Source organism: Capra hircus, chromosome 19, assembly GCF_001704415.2.
Source record: "Capra hircus breed San Clemente chromosome 19, ASM170441v1, whole genome shotgun sequence".
NCBI lineage: Eukaryota > Metazoa > Chordata > Mammalia > Artiodactyla > Bovidae > Capra > Capra hircus.
Window position 1 is genome coordinate 59,675,786 of NC_030826.1, and position 17,872 is coordinate 59,693,657.

Here is a 17,872-nt window from a genome sequence, read left to right on the forward strand (position 1 = left end):
CTAAGGTGGAGAGTGTCTAAGGGAGAAATACGGAGGCCTCCAGCCTCATGTTGGGTTGGTCTGTGATGCTGCACCTTATTAGTAGGACATTAAAAGCGGAATTCTGGTCTGTAGAATAGAACCCAAGTCAAAAGTCAGTATTGCACATCCCGGTCACCAGATGTCCTTGCTAAAGTCCAGAACATGTCCCCACTTCTCTACATAAAATGCATAATCAACAAGGACCTACTCATAGCACAGGGAACTCTGCTCGGCACTATGTGGCAGCCTGGATGGAAGAGGAGTTTGGGGGAGAATGGATACAGGTATACAAATGGGTAAGTCACTTTTCTGTTCACCTGAAACTGTCACAACACTGTTGATCAGCTGTACCCCAATACAAAATAAAAAGCTAAAAGAAAAAAAAAGCTCAGAAAAATTCCAGTGCATATCTGGGTGGGGTATTAAAGCAGAAATGTAATCCATCCACCAAGTCATTATGTCAGAAAAGGACTTGGTTGTGATTCAGTGGGCAGGGGATATCCACAGCCCACGTCAGGCTGTGCTAATAACAGGGATACAGTCATGTGACTCTAAATGCTCCATCCGGAAAGATGAAGCTGCTGCTGGGCTCCTCCTCTGACCGAGGCAGCTTGGTAATTATGGGAGACATAACCTGTGGATGAGGCATCAGTGATTTTGGCTCATCAGATGCACACTCAACATGTTTAATTAGGACCTGGAAAACACACAGACAGCGACAATGATCTGAAGCTGAATGACTAACGAGTCATCAAGGAGGAGAGCTGACAGGACGCTCGGGCCCTGCTTGAAAACATCAACGTCTTAACTTTCTCGTAGGTGGCAGGTCCCTGGTTTGGGCATTTTGTAATCAGGACTGAGAGTGGTCCGAGAATCAAGGCTGGGAATTTCATGCATCTCTGACTAGGGTGCAGTCGCCCATGAAAGGTTGCATATTCCTTGGACCTTCCAAAAGAAGCTGAAAGGAGGCCCTAGAGATCCATCCCCAGCATTTTTATCACCAGGGACCAGTTTCATGGAAGACAATTTTTCCCATGAACCAGGGTGGGGGGTGGTTTGGGGATGATTCAAGCACATTACATTTATTATGCACTTTCTTTCTTTTATTATTACATCAGCTCCACCTCAGGTAATCAGGCATTAGATCCAGGAGGTTGGGGACCCCTGGTGTAGAGCATCATTACCCTTGAGGCAACTGTGAAGGCCCAGGGAAAGAGGGGACCAGCTCCTAGGGGATGAGATTCTGAGGCCAATAATTTGTTGATGTTCAGTCACTAAATTGTGTCCGACTCTTTGGAACCCCATGGTATGCAGTATATCAGGCTTCCCTGTCCTTCACTATCTCCCAGAGTTTGCTCAAATCCACCACCTCACCCTTCTCCTCCTGCCCTCAATCTTTCCCAGCATCAGGGTATTTTCCAGTAAGTCAGCTCTTTGCATCAGGTGGCCAAAGGACTGGAGCTTCCAGTAAATCTTCAGGCTTGACTTCCTTTAGGATTGACTGGTTTGAAAAGGAAGGCAATACTAAATCAACTGTAATTAAGAAGTCATAAACCTGATGATCTTGCTTGTAACAGGTCGGGTTTCTTTCTCAGAAAGTGTTTCACTATACCAGAATGGAAATAAAGAAAGCAGAGGTGGAATGAAAAGAAAGAGGAGGATCTAGGTTTAGACATTCATGGAAGTCAGAAGCACAGTGAGTCAGGAGAGGCGGCAGTATTGAAACAGAGGGCTCGGGAATCTACCTGGAGGCAAAGGTCAAGAGGCATAGTCGTTAGCATCAGCACTGACTGGCAGGTTTCTCAGGAAGTGGCACCAGACTGTCTGGATCCCAAAGCCCTAGACATCTGCATTCTGCTCAGCACTGCAAAGCTCCTTCCTCTACAGTCGTTTTCAGGTATCTTGGTCTGCTAAAAAGTGAGTGAAGTCCGTGAAGGCTGTGACTTTGGCAGGCAGCAGAGAGCATGGAAATTTGGGAGCAGAGGTAAGGTAGGGGCTTCCCTGGTGGCTCAGCTGCTAAAGAGTCTGTCAGTGCACGAGACGCAGGTTCAATCCCTGGGTCGGGAAGATCCCCTGGAGAAGGAGAGGGCAGCCCACTCCAGCATTCTCGCCTGGGAAATCCCATGGACAGAGGAGCCTGACGGGCTATGGTCAGTGCGGTCAAGAGAGTCAAACAAGACTCAGTGACTAAACAAAAGGTGAGGTAGGGTCATTTTTAAATTTACACTTCCATGAGTGATGTAGTGTGTGGCTCAGGGAGAACGAGGTATAGGGAAGCGTGCGTGTGTGTGTGTGCGCGTGTGTGTGTTAGTTGCTCAGCTGTGTCCAGCTCTTTGCCACCCCATGGACTGGAGCCTGCCTGACTCCTCTGTCCATGGAATTCTCCAGGCAAGAATACTGCAGTGGGTAGCCATTCCCTTCTCCAGGGGATGTTCCCCTTCCCAGGGACTGAACCTGGATCTCCTGCATTGCAGGGGGATCCTTTGCCATCTGAGCCACGAGGGAAGGCCACAGGGAAGCACAGGGAATTTCAAGTCAAAGTCCTGGGTTCACAGCATCGTCTGCCACTTATTGGTCGCATGGTTTTGGCAAGACAACCGCCACACATCCCAGATGATTTTAAGGATCAAGTGAACTCATTATACAAAGGTTTCAGTTCAGTTAAAATGCTCAGTCATGTTCAACTCTTTGTGACCCCACAGACTGCAACACGCCTGCCCTCCCTTTCCGTCACCAACTCCCGGGGTTTACTCACTCATGTCCATTGAGTCGGTGATGCCATCTAACCATCTCATCCTCTGTCATCCCCTTCTGCTCCTGCCCTCAATCTTTCCTAGTATCAGGGGCTTTTCCAATGAGTCAGCCCTTTGCATCAGATGGCCAAAGTATGGGAGTTTCAGTTTCAACATCAGTCTTTCCAATGAACACTCAGGACTGATCTCCTTTAGGATGGACTAGTTGGATCTCCTTGCAGTCCAAGGGACTCTCAAGAGTCTTCTCCAATACCACAGTTCAAAAGCATCAGTTCTTTGGCATTCATCTTTCTTTACAGTCCAACTCTCACATCCATACATGACTACTGGCAAAACCATAGCTTTGACTAGGCAGGGTCAAAAATATGTAAAGTGATAATAATTATTTTCCATGTAACGTCATATTTCTAAATACTTTTTTTAAAAATTGGGTTGGCCAAAAATTTGTTTGGGTTTTTCCATGCATGCCTGACTCTTTGTGACCCCGTGGACAGTAGCCCACCAGGCTCCTCTGTTACTGAGCTTTTTCAAGCAAGAAAACTGGAGTGGGTTGCCATTTCCTGCTCCAGGGGATCTTCCCAACTCAGGGATCAAACCCATATCCCCCCATCATTGGCAGGCAAATTCTTTACCACTTTGCCACTGGAAAGCCTATTACATCTTACCAAGAAGCTAAAATGAATTCTTTGGTCAACCCAATACCACAGCAGATCTAACCGTATAAAAATGTATCTGACCAAAGAGCCACGTGTGACTTAGTAGAAGTTCATACCACAGGGAGCTACTGAATCCACCGTGCGTTCTATGAATCTCTACACAATCGAGGCAAAGGCTAGACCAGAGCGTGACTGGAGACTTCAGGGCATCACGAGCTACACGTCAATGTCCGATGTAGAACATTCCCCCAGCTCAGATATGCAGCCCCCATGACTTCTGAATTTCCATCCAAGAGCTGATAGGCCATGTGCCCGGGTCTCTAAATAATTCAGTGCCTGTGGGCCAGCTCCAGAAAGCATGGTTACATTCTCCAGAAGGGCACTGATTTGCCAAGTCTTAGTACAGCCCCAAGAGTAACAAGAGTCCCTCTACAGAAAGGCAAAGAACATTCTAGTCATTGTTAGTAGACACGTATTCAAACACCACCCGTAACAGGTGTCCTAATTTGGTATTTATGCTCTAATGGATTTTTAAACGTCATTTAGCTCCGTATCTAATATTCCTAATTGTAGACATTTTTCAGGAAGCCCTTTCACCCACTACTGTAGGTCCTGCACCGCCCCCACTGCCTTCCAAAAGATCGGGGTTGACTCAGTTGGGACTGTGCCAATTTTTATTAATCTTACATTAGAAAAATATAAGGAAAAGGGAGAAACTTGTGACTCTACAGGAAAGAAAACAGAATTTAGTAGCTGCCATCAGAGATCACATTGCTTTGGATAAATCATAACAATTATAACATCATTTAGGTTTTACATGCGTAAGTGACAGAACCTGTGCTGAGTGGTTTATAGACACTTCACTTATACAGTTCAGGCTTCCCTCGTAGCTCAGATGGTAAAGAATCTGCCTGCAGTTGGGGAGACCCGAGTTCAACCCCTGGGTCAGGAAGATGCCCTGGAGAAGGAAATGGCTACCCACTCTAGTATCCTTACCTGGAGAATTCCATGGACAGAGGAGTCTGATAGGCTCCAGTCCATGGGGTCTCAAGAGTCGGACTTAACTGAGTGATTAACACTTTATACGGTTGAGTGAGTGTTCAGGATTTTTAAAAAATGAAATAGAAGCCCATACAGAAAGGTACAGTAAACGCTCAAAACCCCACAGCAGCAGCCAGCCAGAATCTCATCTCAGAGAGTCTGAGTCCAAAATAAATCTTTAGTCATTGCCATACTGCTTCCTGCTAATTGCTTGTAATGACTTAGAATTTCTCCGCAAGCTGAATGCTACTCCTCTCTGTTGGACAATTTGGCAATTGGACAGCTGGTTCAAGGAGATGATTAGTGTGGTTAATCCAGTAATTAAATTGTGGGCTTTCCAGCCTAAGCAGTAATCAGTGGTATGAAACAGAGTTCTTTTTTCTTTTTTTAAGTGTGTGTGTGAAGGCTTAATTTGCCTGGCCTGAGAGACAGAGCAAAGAAAGAATTTTAGTTCTAGGAGCAAACCGCTATTAACAAGGAAAATACTGTCGAAATTATGTTTGCCCAAGGAATACACGCCAAATATAAAAGGAACTGATAGACGGATATAATCTAATTTGATTGCAGGAGGTGTAATTAACCGATTTCATTCAGCGTGGGAGGAGCAAGCCCTCAGTCAAGACATAAATGTTCTCTTAAGAACTTTTTTTCTGATCAGTTTTTATTGAAGTATAACTGATTTACTTTGTTGTGTTCATTTTTGTTGTACAGCAAAGTGATCCAGTTTTTTCCATTATAGTTTATAGAGGGTGTTGGGTCCAGTTCTCTATCCTATACGGTAGGGCCTCGTTTATCCATTTATCCACGTGTGTAAACACTTACGTCTTCTACCCCAGCCTCCTTCTCTGCCCCTCCCACCCCCCGCCCACCTCCCTGGGCATATTAGCCTATTCTTTGGGTCCATGACTTTGTTTCCCTTCCAGATGCTTCCTTGTGTTGTGTCTGAAACCTCACATACAGGTGATACCCTACGCTATCTGTCTTTTCCCTCCTACTACTCGGCCATGAAAAAGAACTAGATACACCATTTGTAGGGGCATGGGCGTGACTAGAGGTCACCACGCCAAGTGAAGTCAGAAAGAGAAAGGCATACTCTTCAGCGTGAAGCTGAAAAGAACTCGGCTTTTAAGCCTCTGGCGTTTGGGAATGTCACTTCTCTAGTCTTTGGGGAAGAGGCCATTGTCCAGCCGGAGTGCAGTGATAAGAGCTGCTTGGTTGCTGAGGGCTTTCTTCACAGCAGGTGCTGTGCTCAGTACTTCAGCTGCGTTACCTTGCCTTAACCTCAGGACAGACTTGTTGGGCTCACTTCACTGACTGGGAAGTGGAAGAGACATGAAATGACATGTCCAACTTTACATTCTGAATAAGCGGCGGGGCCAGGTCTGAATTTCAGGCCACCTGAGATGTCTGTACTTAATAATGCCGCAATGCTCCACTTGTCTTGCAGGCAAAGATGGTCACTGGGAGTCAAAGGACGAAGGCTTTGGCCTCAAAGCCACTCACTACTGGTCACTTTCCACCTACCATTCAGGAAATGCCGTGCAAAGACCTGGTCTTCCATACCAAGTTGTAGACAACTGCAACTCTGCTTCTCCACAATTTGCTTTCCTTGAATGAAAACATTGCCTGCGTGAAACAGCTGGTGAACAATGGCGGATCCTCAGAAACATTTTCAGCTTAAACCAAATTGGATGAATGTTGCAGTCTTCCAACATGATCAGCCTTGAACTGCAGTTTATGGAACATGGTACGGCTTTGATAAATAAAGATGCACAGGGGAAAGGGGGAAAGAGGGGTAGGATAAACCGGGAGATTAGAATCGACACACATACACTATTGATTCTATCTGTAAAATGGGGAACTAATGAGAACCTGCTGAATAGCACTACTACTACTACGTCACTTCAGTCGTGTCCGACTCTGCGACCCCATAGACGGCAGCCCACCAGGCTCCCCCGTCCCTGGGATTCTCCAGGCAAGAACACTGGAGTGGGTGGCCATTGCCTTCTCCAATGTATGAAAGTGAAAAGTGAAAGTGAAGTCGCTCAGTCGTGTCCGACTCTTCGCGACCCCATGGACTGCAGCCCACCAGGCTCCTCCATCCATGGGATTTCCCAGGCAAGAGCACTGGAGTGGGGGGCCATCGCCTTCTCCGCTGAATAGCACAGGGAACTAACTCTGGGGTGACCTAAATTCAAAAGAGGGGAGATGGGTATACATATGGCTGATTCACTTTGAGGTACAGCAGAAACACAACATTATAAAGTGATTATACTCCAATAAAAATAATGAAAAAAGAATACACACATATTAACATTCATGATAAAATCGTAAACATTTATTGAAAGTAGCACATGTTTAAAACATGTAGCATTAAACTGACCACACTAGTAAAAATGAAAGACTTTCTGTTCGTGTGTTTCTAGATTCTCTACTCTCCTCCATTATCATCACACAATATTAAAGTTTTTTAAAAATTAAAATATGAAATTTCAGAAGGGCATATGCATGCGCCTGTGTGTGCAGACACCTATGTGCACGTGTGTATGTACAAATTCCAAAGTGAGAAATTTGGGGGAAAACATCAAATGTCAACTAGACTTCAGTACTTTGATAGCCATTGTTCAAAACCATTCTGTTTCTTTTAAAATCTGAACAGGTATAACGATCATTTTAACTATCATCCATGTTCACATGCATTTATTTTCCCAGTGAATAATTTTCCTTTATAGCTATCTTGGCACACTGTTCATTCCATCATTTTTCTCATCACCATCTCATTTTGCTTCCAGAAACATATTCTCAAGTTCCTGGCTATGTAGTAAATATTCTCTATGGATGCTCCCCAGCTCTGGTTATGTGCAGAATTGCTGAGCTATAATGCACTACCAACTAATCTTTCTAATGCCTCTTGGAATCATACCAGCATTAACCATTTATAAAGTACCAACTGCTACTCCACATGTAGAAATGCAATTGCATTTCACTGCTTGCCAAAACAACAGGCCTTTCTGAGATCACTGTTCTTTTTTTGGTCTCTGGGAGAATACAATATTAAGAGCCATAGTCACTTGCCAAGCGCAAGCTAACAGTAGGTGTTTTTCCCCAAGTGATTTTATTATAGGGAGGGTTTGCCTTGGAACAGAATGTTCTACAGAAATTAATTAGTAAGTAAATACATATTTTTATATGGAGACCTTTCACCCCATTCCACCTCCCAATGTCTAAAGGTGACTAACTCCTAATGAGGGAACTTACCATGTCATTCAGGGGCTTCCCTGGTGGCTCAGTGGTAAAGAATCAGCTTGCCAACACAGGAGATACGGGCTAGATCCCTGATCCAGGAAGATCCCACGTGCCACAGAGCAACTAGACACCCACACCGCAGCTGCTGAGCCCTCGAGCCCGGGAGCCACAAGCGCTGAGCCCACACCTGCAGCTGCTGAAGCCTGAGCGCCCAAGGAAAGTCTCTGCAGCGAGACGTCCAAGCAGCGCCCACTCACATCGAGTAGAGACAAGCCCCGCAGCACAGCCAAAAATAAGCAAAAACTCAGAAATAAAGGGTCATTAAAAAGTCAAACCAAAGATCTGTTTTCCATTGGAAAGATGCAAAATGATACGATACGTCCAAGCTACTTTTTAAAAACTTTAACCTAGGATGAAAGGTCACCATGGTTAAACATGGGCCACCACCGGCCACAGTGATAACTACTAGTTTGTAATGACTCGGGCCATTTCCATTTTACATAGAAGGTGGGATTCAGTTTGTTCTAGACACTCAGAGTCACAGGTCAGGTGAGCTGCCCATTCGAGTTCTTTATCAGTTTTCCAATAGTTTCACTCTGTTTCTTTGACCAGATCTAATATTTATTTGTGTCACAAGAGAATATTTCAGAACAGTGTTTTTAATTGGTCTTCAATAGAAGAAAAGTTTCTCTAAAGTTATCAGTTAGATCCCATAGTTGCAAGAATTCTTATAAATATTGAGCAAAAAAGCAAAATCCAATTAATATTAATCATACTGAGGAAAAGCCAACAATTAATTAGCTCAGTTGTGTCTGATTCTTTGTGACCCCATGGACCGTAGCCTGCCAGGCTCCTCTGTCCATGGAATTATCCAAACAAGTATACTGGAGTGAGTTGCCATGTTCTTCTCCAGGGGATCTTCCCAACCCAGGGATCAAACCCAGGGTTTCTACATTGCAGATGGATTCTTTATCAAGGAAGCCCGGCTAGGATAACATTCTAAAGCAAAAGTCCAAAGATGTAAACTTGACCCTATATTTGTTCAGGTTTCAACGATAGCTGTTGGTCTACTGATACACACATATTTTGCATTTATGATGTCAATATGGCACTAATTTCTAGGAATTCAAGATAACTCTGATGTGTGTTCTATTTTTATATAGGTAAGAAGGGATAAAGGAAGGCTTCCCTCTAGAAAAATTTTAGTGGGATTTCAACAGACAGTAGCTTTCCTGGTGATAAATGAGAAGAAATAAAATTCTAGGCGGGGGGGGAATAAAAAACTTGTGTAAAACCTTGAAAAATCATTCTTAATTGCTTTACACATTTAGGGTCCAGGACAGTAGGGAGAATTAGGAGGTAGTAACAGCAGGAAAGGCCAAGAGGGGAGGGTCTAGTATTTTAATAGATTACTCAGGGTGCCCCACTCATAAATTGTGTAAACATGAAGGACATTTAAATACAATTTCCTGGGCAAGAGATGTCTGTCACGCAATGAGAACTCTTTGTGATGGCTGCAATGCATGAGTTTAATATAACTGCCTCAGCAAGCATTTCTCAGCCAGTACACTCAACCTTGACGTTCAGTTTCAAGATCATGACACCTGTCACTTAAGTCAGTGCAAGCATAGTCAAGCTCATGGCACTTGCCTAAAAAAAAAAAAAAAGCTCTGCAGCAGAAGGCACTTCAGATTATTCTCCCAGTTGTAAAATAATCCTCTAAAAGCCTGACTATTTAAGATCTCAAATTAAGAGTCTGAAGATTTACCTATGTTCATCAGTTCAGTCGCTCAGTCATGTCCGACTCTTTGCAACCCCATGAATCACAGCACGCCAGGCCTCTCTGTCCATCACCATCTCCCGGAGTTCACTCAGACTCACATGCATCGAGTCAGTGATGCCATCCAGCCATTTCATCCTGGGTCGTCCCCTTCTCCTCCTGCCCCCAATTCCTCCCAGCATCAAAGTCTTTTCCAATGAGTCAACTCTTTGCATGAGGTGGCCAAAGTACTGGAGTTTCAGCTTTAGCATCAGTCCTTCCAAAGAAATCCCAGGGCTGATCTCCTTCAGAATAGACTGGTTGGATCTCCATAGCAGCACTAATTACAATAGCCCAGACATGGAAGCATCCTAAATGTTCACTGAAAGATGAATGGATAAAATGTAGCATGTGTGTATATGATTAAGCAACTAAGCACAGCACAGACATATACAGTGGGACATTTCTCAGCCATAAAGAGAGTGAAATAATGCCCTCTGCAGCAACATGGCTGGGTCTACAGACTATCAGGCTAAGTGAATTAAGACAGAGAGTAACACCGCATGATACCACTTACATGTGGAGGCTGAAATACTGCACAAGCGAACATATTCACAAAACAGAAGCAGACTCACAGGCAGAGGGGACAGGCTTGTGGCTGCCAGGGGGTGGGGGGTGGGGTGGGGTGAGAAAGGCTGGGGGTCTGCGACTGGCAGAGGCCAACCATGATATACAGGATAGATAAACAAGGTCGGACTGTAGAGCAGAGGGGGCAAGCCATAGAGGAAAAGAACGTGGGATCTGAGGGTATTCTCTGGGAACTAAGGGTCATCATTTCACAATACATACAAATCAAACCATCCTACTATACCTTAAACTTATACATTGTCTGGCCAATTTTCTCTCATTAAAACTGGAGGGGGTTAAAAAAAAATAAAGAACATCAACCACATGAATAAGAGTTACCACCGTATTCAGCGATTACTAGATGCCCTGCTTCTGTACTAAAAGCCGTATTTACTTTGTACGCTTTAATCCTCACAAGAAACCCTCTTTAGAAATGAGTCAGGTGTGACTTAGAGAGCTTGAATGGTCTCGTACCAGCACACAGGTCAAACTAGTGGCAAATCCAGCATTCAAATGCAGCCCGTGACATCCTAGAGCCCAGAGGTCATAAGCCATTTTGTATAGTGCTGCTCATGATGAACAGATATGAAATCTGTTTTTCCTGCCTGGTGAATATTGTGCACATGTGTATTGTATCAGGCACAACAGAAGTCATGCATGCTCAACCCTTCTAAGGATGAAACTGGTAAACAGATTGAGTTACTCAGATGAGATGTCTATAGTGGCCCCAGCATGATTCATCCAAAAATTGTTTCTGTATTATAGCCCAAAACTCCAGCTGGTTACAAAAAGGATGATGCCGTGATCAAAGAGAAGCCTAAACAAAGTTGCATCTGAGTCTAAAAGAATGCCTGGCATTTTATGCCAAGATGGAGCCTGCCATGCCCACCATTTGACCCAAAGTGAGGAGTGGCTGAGGCTCCCAGAATTTAATAGGTTAGTAGGACTGCTTTTGTGTCTGCCGAAATGCCTTCTTCTGCTCCCATAACTCTCCGTATATTGTCACGACTTGAGGGTGAGTGGACACCTGAGAAGAACCTAATTAACCCTGAGCAAAGCTGGAAAAGTGAACGGACTAGTGCGTGAACACACATCGGAGAACCGAGGAGTGGCACGGTGACATTAGCTAAAGCCCTCCAGGAAATCCAGCCATGAGCTTCTGCCCTGTGTCAGGCAGCCTCCTGGGTAGTGCTTTGTTGAAATCCAGCTTATCAAGCTGAACTCTGTAAATCAGAAGCTTGCGTTCTTTGAGTGAGATTTAATAAAGTTGCATTAGTTTATAGAATGGTAAATACCAAGGCACTTAAAAAAAAAACTCATCTCCTTGTTTAAGGGTAAGAAAGTGTGACACGTGCTAGAAGAATTAAAATGCAATGAATTGGTCCCTGGAATTGAATTAATGTCAATTAAGTTGGGGAGAAATGTGACTAATAACGTGTTACTGATGGTACATAAAGAGAATCCAGTTGTAATTTCTTATCTATTGGAAAGCCAACATTCTTCTAGGGGAATACATTTCTATGTTGTTGTTATTCTTTGACTAGATTTTAAATTGCTTTTGAGAATTGTAATACTGGAGAAGACTCTTGAGAGTCCCTTGGACTGCAAGGAGATCCAACCAGTCCATCCTAAAGGAAATCAGTCCTGAATATTGGTTGGAAGGACTGATGCTGAAGCTCCAATACTTAGGCCACCTGATACAAAGAACTGACTCCCTATAAAAGACCCTGATGCTGGGAAAGATTGAAGGCAGGAGGAGAAGGGGATGACAGAGGATGAGATGGCTGGATGGCATCACCAACTCGATGGACATCAGTCTAAGCAAACTCCAGGAGCTGGTGATGGACAGGGAAGCCTGAAGTGCTGCAGTCCATGGGGTCACAAGGAGTCGGACACAACTGAGCATATGATAATATAATATATATATATATAAGATTTCAACATAGTAACCCTCTCACCCTCATCCATATTACTTAATTTTTATTCCTTTGAAGACAATCAGTTACTTTCAGATGGCTATATTGAGCTGTAGATCTATAAATCTACGTACCTATGTACCTAACCAATCATTGGGAGATGATGGGTAAAAATCCCCTTTTCCACAGGTAAATTGATGGAAAACCTTTTAAAACAATTTCCTAAAATATTAGATTTTTTAAACACAGTTTATAACAAAAATGAAGGCAACTATCAGAGCATGGGTTGTTGGTCTCACTGACTGGGAAGGACAGCTGGCTGGTAGTGAAAGCATAGTTTCAGGAAATAGCTTTCCACTATCAGCCAGGTCACCACTGTATTCCTTGGGTGTCTTGTCTGTAAAATGGAGATATAGCCAGTGGACACCTTGGAGGATTTCTGGGACAAGCCAGGTAACCCATTTTGCAGAGGACTTGGCACGTATTAAGAATTCGAACTTAGAAGTAGGAACAAAACCCTGCTAGGGGAGGAGGAGGAAAGGCAGCGGCTTTGGGCATGAGTGTGCGCCTGCAGGTACTCAAGCCCAGAGTGCTGCAAAACAACGTTCATCTTTAGCAGTATCTCAGGTGTTTGCTTTCAGAAAACGAAGAGTATTTAGTCATTTTTTAAGCTCGGGAAACAGCTCTGGAGAGCTCATTTACCGATTTGGAACTTGAGGCTGAAAACTTGATTCAAATTCATTTCCCAGCAAAGAATTACAATAATAGATAGAGCCAAGTCAGAGTTTTCAAATCTCAATCCTAATCTGAAGACTTAGATTCTAAGTGATAGGTCAGTAAATTGCTGCTCTTATCATTCCGACGTTTGCCCTCACAGATTGCTCAGGCTATTATGTGCAGGCCACTGTGAGTCTTTACCCGTTTCAGTTCCACTGGACATCTTCAGCTTTCAAACTTCTTTGGCATCTGGTATCTTTTTCTGCTCTTTCACACTTGAGAAATATGACATAGGATATTCTTTTAAAAGACTGAGCCTTCTCCTTCTAAACCACCGTGCACCAAGATAAGATTTAAAAGGCCACGGGAGGGGGAAAAACCCTGCAACTACAGCAAGTGGATAGGGCAGCGTGCCCCTCTGGCATACGCGTCATCATCACCACCACCAGTTAAGCCCGAACTCCTCTAGTATCACCAGATGCCCTGCAGGAGGGGAGACCTTGGGAAGTGCTGACACAGAGGTGGGAGAAACTTAACCTGTTGGCAAACGGCAGACATACCTGAAAATAGAAGCAGCAGCTACATCCAGCCCCGCCCCACCCCCCACCTCTCCTCAAAGGACCTTGCTGAAGTCAATATCACCTTGGCTTCCATGACAACCCCCGACAGGGCTAAACAGAGGTCAGATACACATGTGCTCCTAAAGACCTCTTGGCATTGGCAGGGAATTCAAATGCAAAACTCAGGTTAAGATCCTGCTTGACTACATCACGCAAAAGCCGCAGCATCCAGGCTTGTCAGCCCAGGCAGCTTGTCGGCGTCCTCCAAAACTGCAGGCTGACCGTGTGAAGAAAGCCGTTTCTGTGGGCATTTTCACAACCCATGAAACACAGGCTCTGTTTATAAGCAAATACAGCGCCATTATTTCGGGATCTTTGGTGGATGCGTGGTAATATGAAAAGACTTCAGATGACAGAACTATGGTCTCCATGTTTAAAATTTGGTTGAACCTGTAGCAAGGGAATAAGGGCCTTTCTTAGATGACAAAATTAGACAAGCATGTAGTGACTTTGAGCCATTATGTCATGGCTGAAAAAATCAGAGCTTGCTCCAGCCAATCTCAAAGTCTAAATTCCCAGGCCCTGGAGAACACAAGTTCAACAATGAATTCCTCCTATTACTCAGCCACAAAATGGAACAAAATTGGGAGATGTGGATGGACCCAGAGACCATCATACAGAATTACGTCAGAAAAGTTAATATTGTATGTAAACACACGTGTGTGGAATGAAAATATCTCCTACCATTATTAATAAACAAGAAATGTCACAGCCATCAGTGATTTCTGGCCTCCAAATGGGAATGAGGGCTCCCAAAACTGATCTAGCCGATGCTGCCACTTCCCAACGGTGATTCCTGAGGAACTGGGGGAATGCAGGAAGTGAGGTGGACAAGCAAACAGAATTGGCCCCCGACAGCTTAGGTGCATTTGAAAAGAAAGAATTCAGTGAGCCCAGAGGCTTGCATTAAATTCCCAAAGAGACACCTGATCTTTGACGTTCAGACTGCCTGCTGCCTTTGTTGCAAACTTGAATATGGCCTGATTCCCCCTCCTGCCTCCTCCGAGCAGTTTTCTCAGAGCTACTGAGATGGGGTCTCCTGGGATCAGAGTCCTAAATATTCCCACCAAATAAAGCAACTCTCTATATATTTTTGGTTGACACCACAGAGTCTATATGCCAATATGAAACAAAAAGTTAGAGAAAAATAAAAGACGCATGAATTGTGATGGGTGGGAGATGTTTGTTATGGGTGTGCCCTATCCCCTATTGGAGTTTTTTCTTCCCCGGTGGCTCTGGTTTTCTGTCTGCCTTTGTGGGTTTGTGAGAAGCTGTATCTAAGGCGAGGACCCTTGAAGGTCATCTCGCTCAAATCAGCCTGCTTTTTCTCCGCTCAGCTTCTGTCTGGATTTCCCTCTCCAGCTTTCTTTTTAAACTGAACATGACTGAAAGTAAATGAATCCACCTGTTCTGAAAACCTATTTCCTAGTCCCCAGTGGGTGCTATTTGAATTTTATTGCTTTTTAAAGATTCACCCATGCCTTCGGTAACATGAAAAGTAGATGACCTCAGAGTAGCGGCTTTTAGGTTGAAAAGGCTCAGACTCTGAAGCAGTAACTTTTGTAATCCTTCTTCACTTGAAAGGCTGTAAAGCCTCGCTGGATGTATGTTTCACAAGTTTTATTCTCCTGTGAAAAATGAGGATGTTTATATCTTTGCTGAAATCGTAAAAAAAAAAAAAAGGTCGAAAAGAATTTTCCATTACACGTCTCCTTTCCTGGCGTGTCATTGTGGGCAGAACAAATGGTCAGGATCCGATCGCAGGCTTGTAAATGGGAAATAACTCCTGAGTGATGGCAAACACAATCCACCCTCCCTACCCCCGCCCTTTTTATCCACAGCCGTCTCACGAGGCCCCTGGAACTCTTCCCGGAGACCATCGGTTTCCCTTCATGGCTCCAGGGCTGCTATGCCGTGAGGCAGCTGCATGGAACCCAGGCATTCGGGATCCTCCGTCGGGCTCTGGGCTGTGCTGGGGGTGGAGGAGGTGACTCAGTGACGGCGCGGCTCAGCTGTCAGAGGGGCAGGCCCTGCAGCTGCCGGCTGCCCGGCTTTGCCTCGTAAGGGCTGCTGTCTCGTCTCAGCACCTCAGGGGACAGGAGCAGAGGGCACGCCTAAACCTGCCTTCACAAACCCCGTCCACGCCTCGCCACCCGGCAGGCTGCTGAGTTTTGTAGCTGGGGACGCAGGCGGTTTTAACTCTCTCCCCTCACATCGCGCCTGATGCTCCGCATACACAGAGTCCTTTAAAAAAAGGGGACTTCACAGAGGCAACCCAGATGTCCATCGGCAGAAGAAGGGATAAAGAAGCATGCATACATACACACGGTGGAATACTACTCGGTCATAGAAAGGAAAGACACGGAGTCAGCTGCAGTGACGTGGACGAACCAAGAGTCTGTCATACAGAGTGCAGTCAGAAGAAAACAAATGGACCCCGTATATTAACGCTTACACACGGCGAAGTGTACGCAATATACCAGAAAAATGGTCCTATGGAACGTACTTGCGGGGCATGAGTAGAGACAAAGACCTCGAGAGCGGACTTGTGGGCACAGCGGGGAAGGAGCGGGTGGGATGAACAGAGAGCAGCGCTGATGTCCACACACCACCGCGCGCAAAACAGGTGACGAAAGAGAGCCTGCTATGGAGCGCAGGGCGCTCAGCGCGCCGCCCTGTGATGGCCCAGCGGCTGGGAGGCGGGCTGCAGGGAAAGGGCGCGAATGCGCACACAGCGGAAACACGGAGAACGTTGCAGAGCAATTAGACTCCAGCGAAAACTTTCTCTCGAAAAAGAGAACAAGGCCTGACTTGGCCCGGGGTTAGCCTTATCTGAAGAAAACCCCCAGCCCTGTGATCAGCTACCTGGAGAACAAGTGGAGTCGAGATCCGCAGCCGTGAAGGGGCCTCTCTCACAATGGAGCGGAAAGACACCGACACCGTTTCCTGCTCGCTGAAACCAAGGGCAGATGGATCTGGTTTCAAGATGTTCTGGTTTGTCTTGTGATTATTTGGGTATAGCTACACCCCCGAATTTGCATGGGTCTGTCTTTTACAAATGAGTTTTTTCCATCCTTTCTGAGTTTTGACTAGTCCTGAGGGCTTTCACAAGGACTTCCTTTGAATTCCTCTAGCAATTTCCCCCCAAATCACTAACAAATATTTCCATTGCTGGTCTGTTTCCTACCATTGATTCATCATCTCTCACTTTCAATTTCGGGTTCCTTACTGAAAAACACCCAGGTCACATTAGCTACTTATCGCTGCGTAACCACAGTCCCAAGACTTGGCTGCTGTCTGTTTACTCTCTCACTCGGGTCTGACGCCTGTGACCCCACGGACTGTAGCCCGCCAGACTCCTTTGTCCATAGGCTTCTCCAGGCAAGAATATTGGGGCAGGTTGCCATTTCCTTCTCCAGGGGATCTTCCCGGACCACGGATTGAACCCATTCTCCTACCCTGGCAGGCGGGTTCTTTACTGCTGAGCCGCCAGGGAAGCCCTCACTCCCAAAACTTAGTGGCACTAAAAACAAGGCAAAACCAGTGGGTTGATTTGCCCAGGATTAGCTGGGAAAGCCCCTCTTCTGCCTTAGGCTGGCAAGCAGGCTTGGTCAGGTGGATGCAGTTTGGTCTGGATGAGCCAAGATGGCATCCTGCACACACCTGGTCCCTCAGCTGAGCCCCCTGGGATGCTCAGGTCATGCCGCCCCTTTTATCTTCTAGATCTTTCCTCCTCCTGTGGCTCTCGCCCATCAGGACATCATTTGTTCTACCTGGTCCCTCTATCACAGTGGCCAAACTTACCTCCATGGTTAATCAAGACTCGAAGCCACAAAACGCAGAACCCGCCAATCGTCTTAAGCCCTAGGCCCAGAAAGGGCGTCTATAACCTCTACCACCTTCTATTAATCCCAACCAAAGCAATTCTCAGGCCAGAGAATACTCGAGGGAAGAGGCCAAAGTCTCCATCTCTTGGAGAGAGAGCAACATCCACATACAAAAATGGGAGGAATGACCGGCATTTATCTTTGCAGACAACGGACCACATATATCACAGCAAGAGCGCTGGAAATACAAACACAGGGTCCAGGGCGGTGGGGGAGGGGAGGAATACATGTAGGAATTTAGTACATGTTTAATTGTATGATCCAAATCACTGGGGAAAGTAGTTAATAAATGGTGTGGAAGCCATTCGTTAACCATTAAGAAAAAGAAATTAAGCTGGATTATAGAAGGCAATGGGATAAACAAAAACATACAGAGCCATAAGAAAATACTTTTTACCAGAATGTGGAAGAGAGATGAACCAAAAAATCCCTAAAAGTAAATTCTGACTGGCCTGGCAAACCTTACCATGTACAAACTTTAAACATAGTGGCCAAACCTCTCAGGTTCTGCCTGTTCTTAAAAGGAAGAAGCAAGTGAAAGTGGCTCCCACCCTAAGAATGGGGGCTGGGGGTGAGGAAGCCAGGTAATTGATAACATCATAAGCTTTTCTGAGCTTATCAGAGAGTAA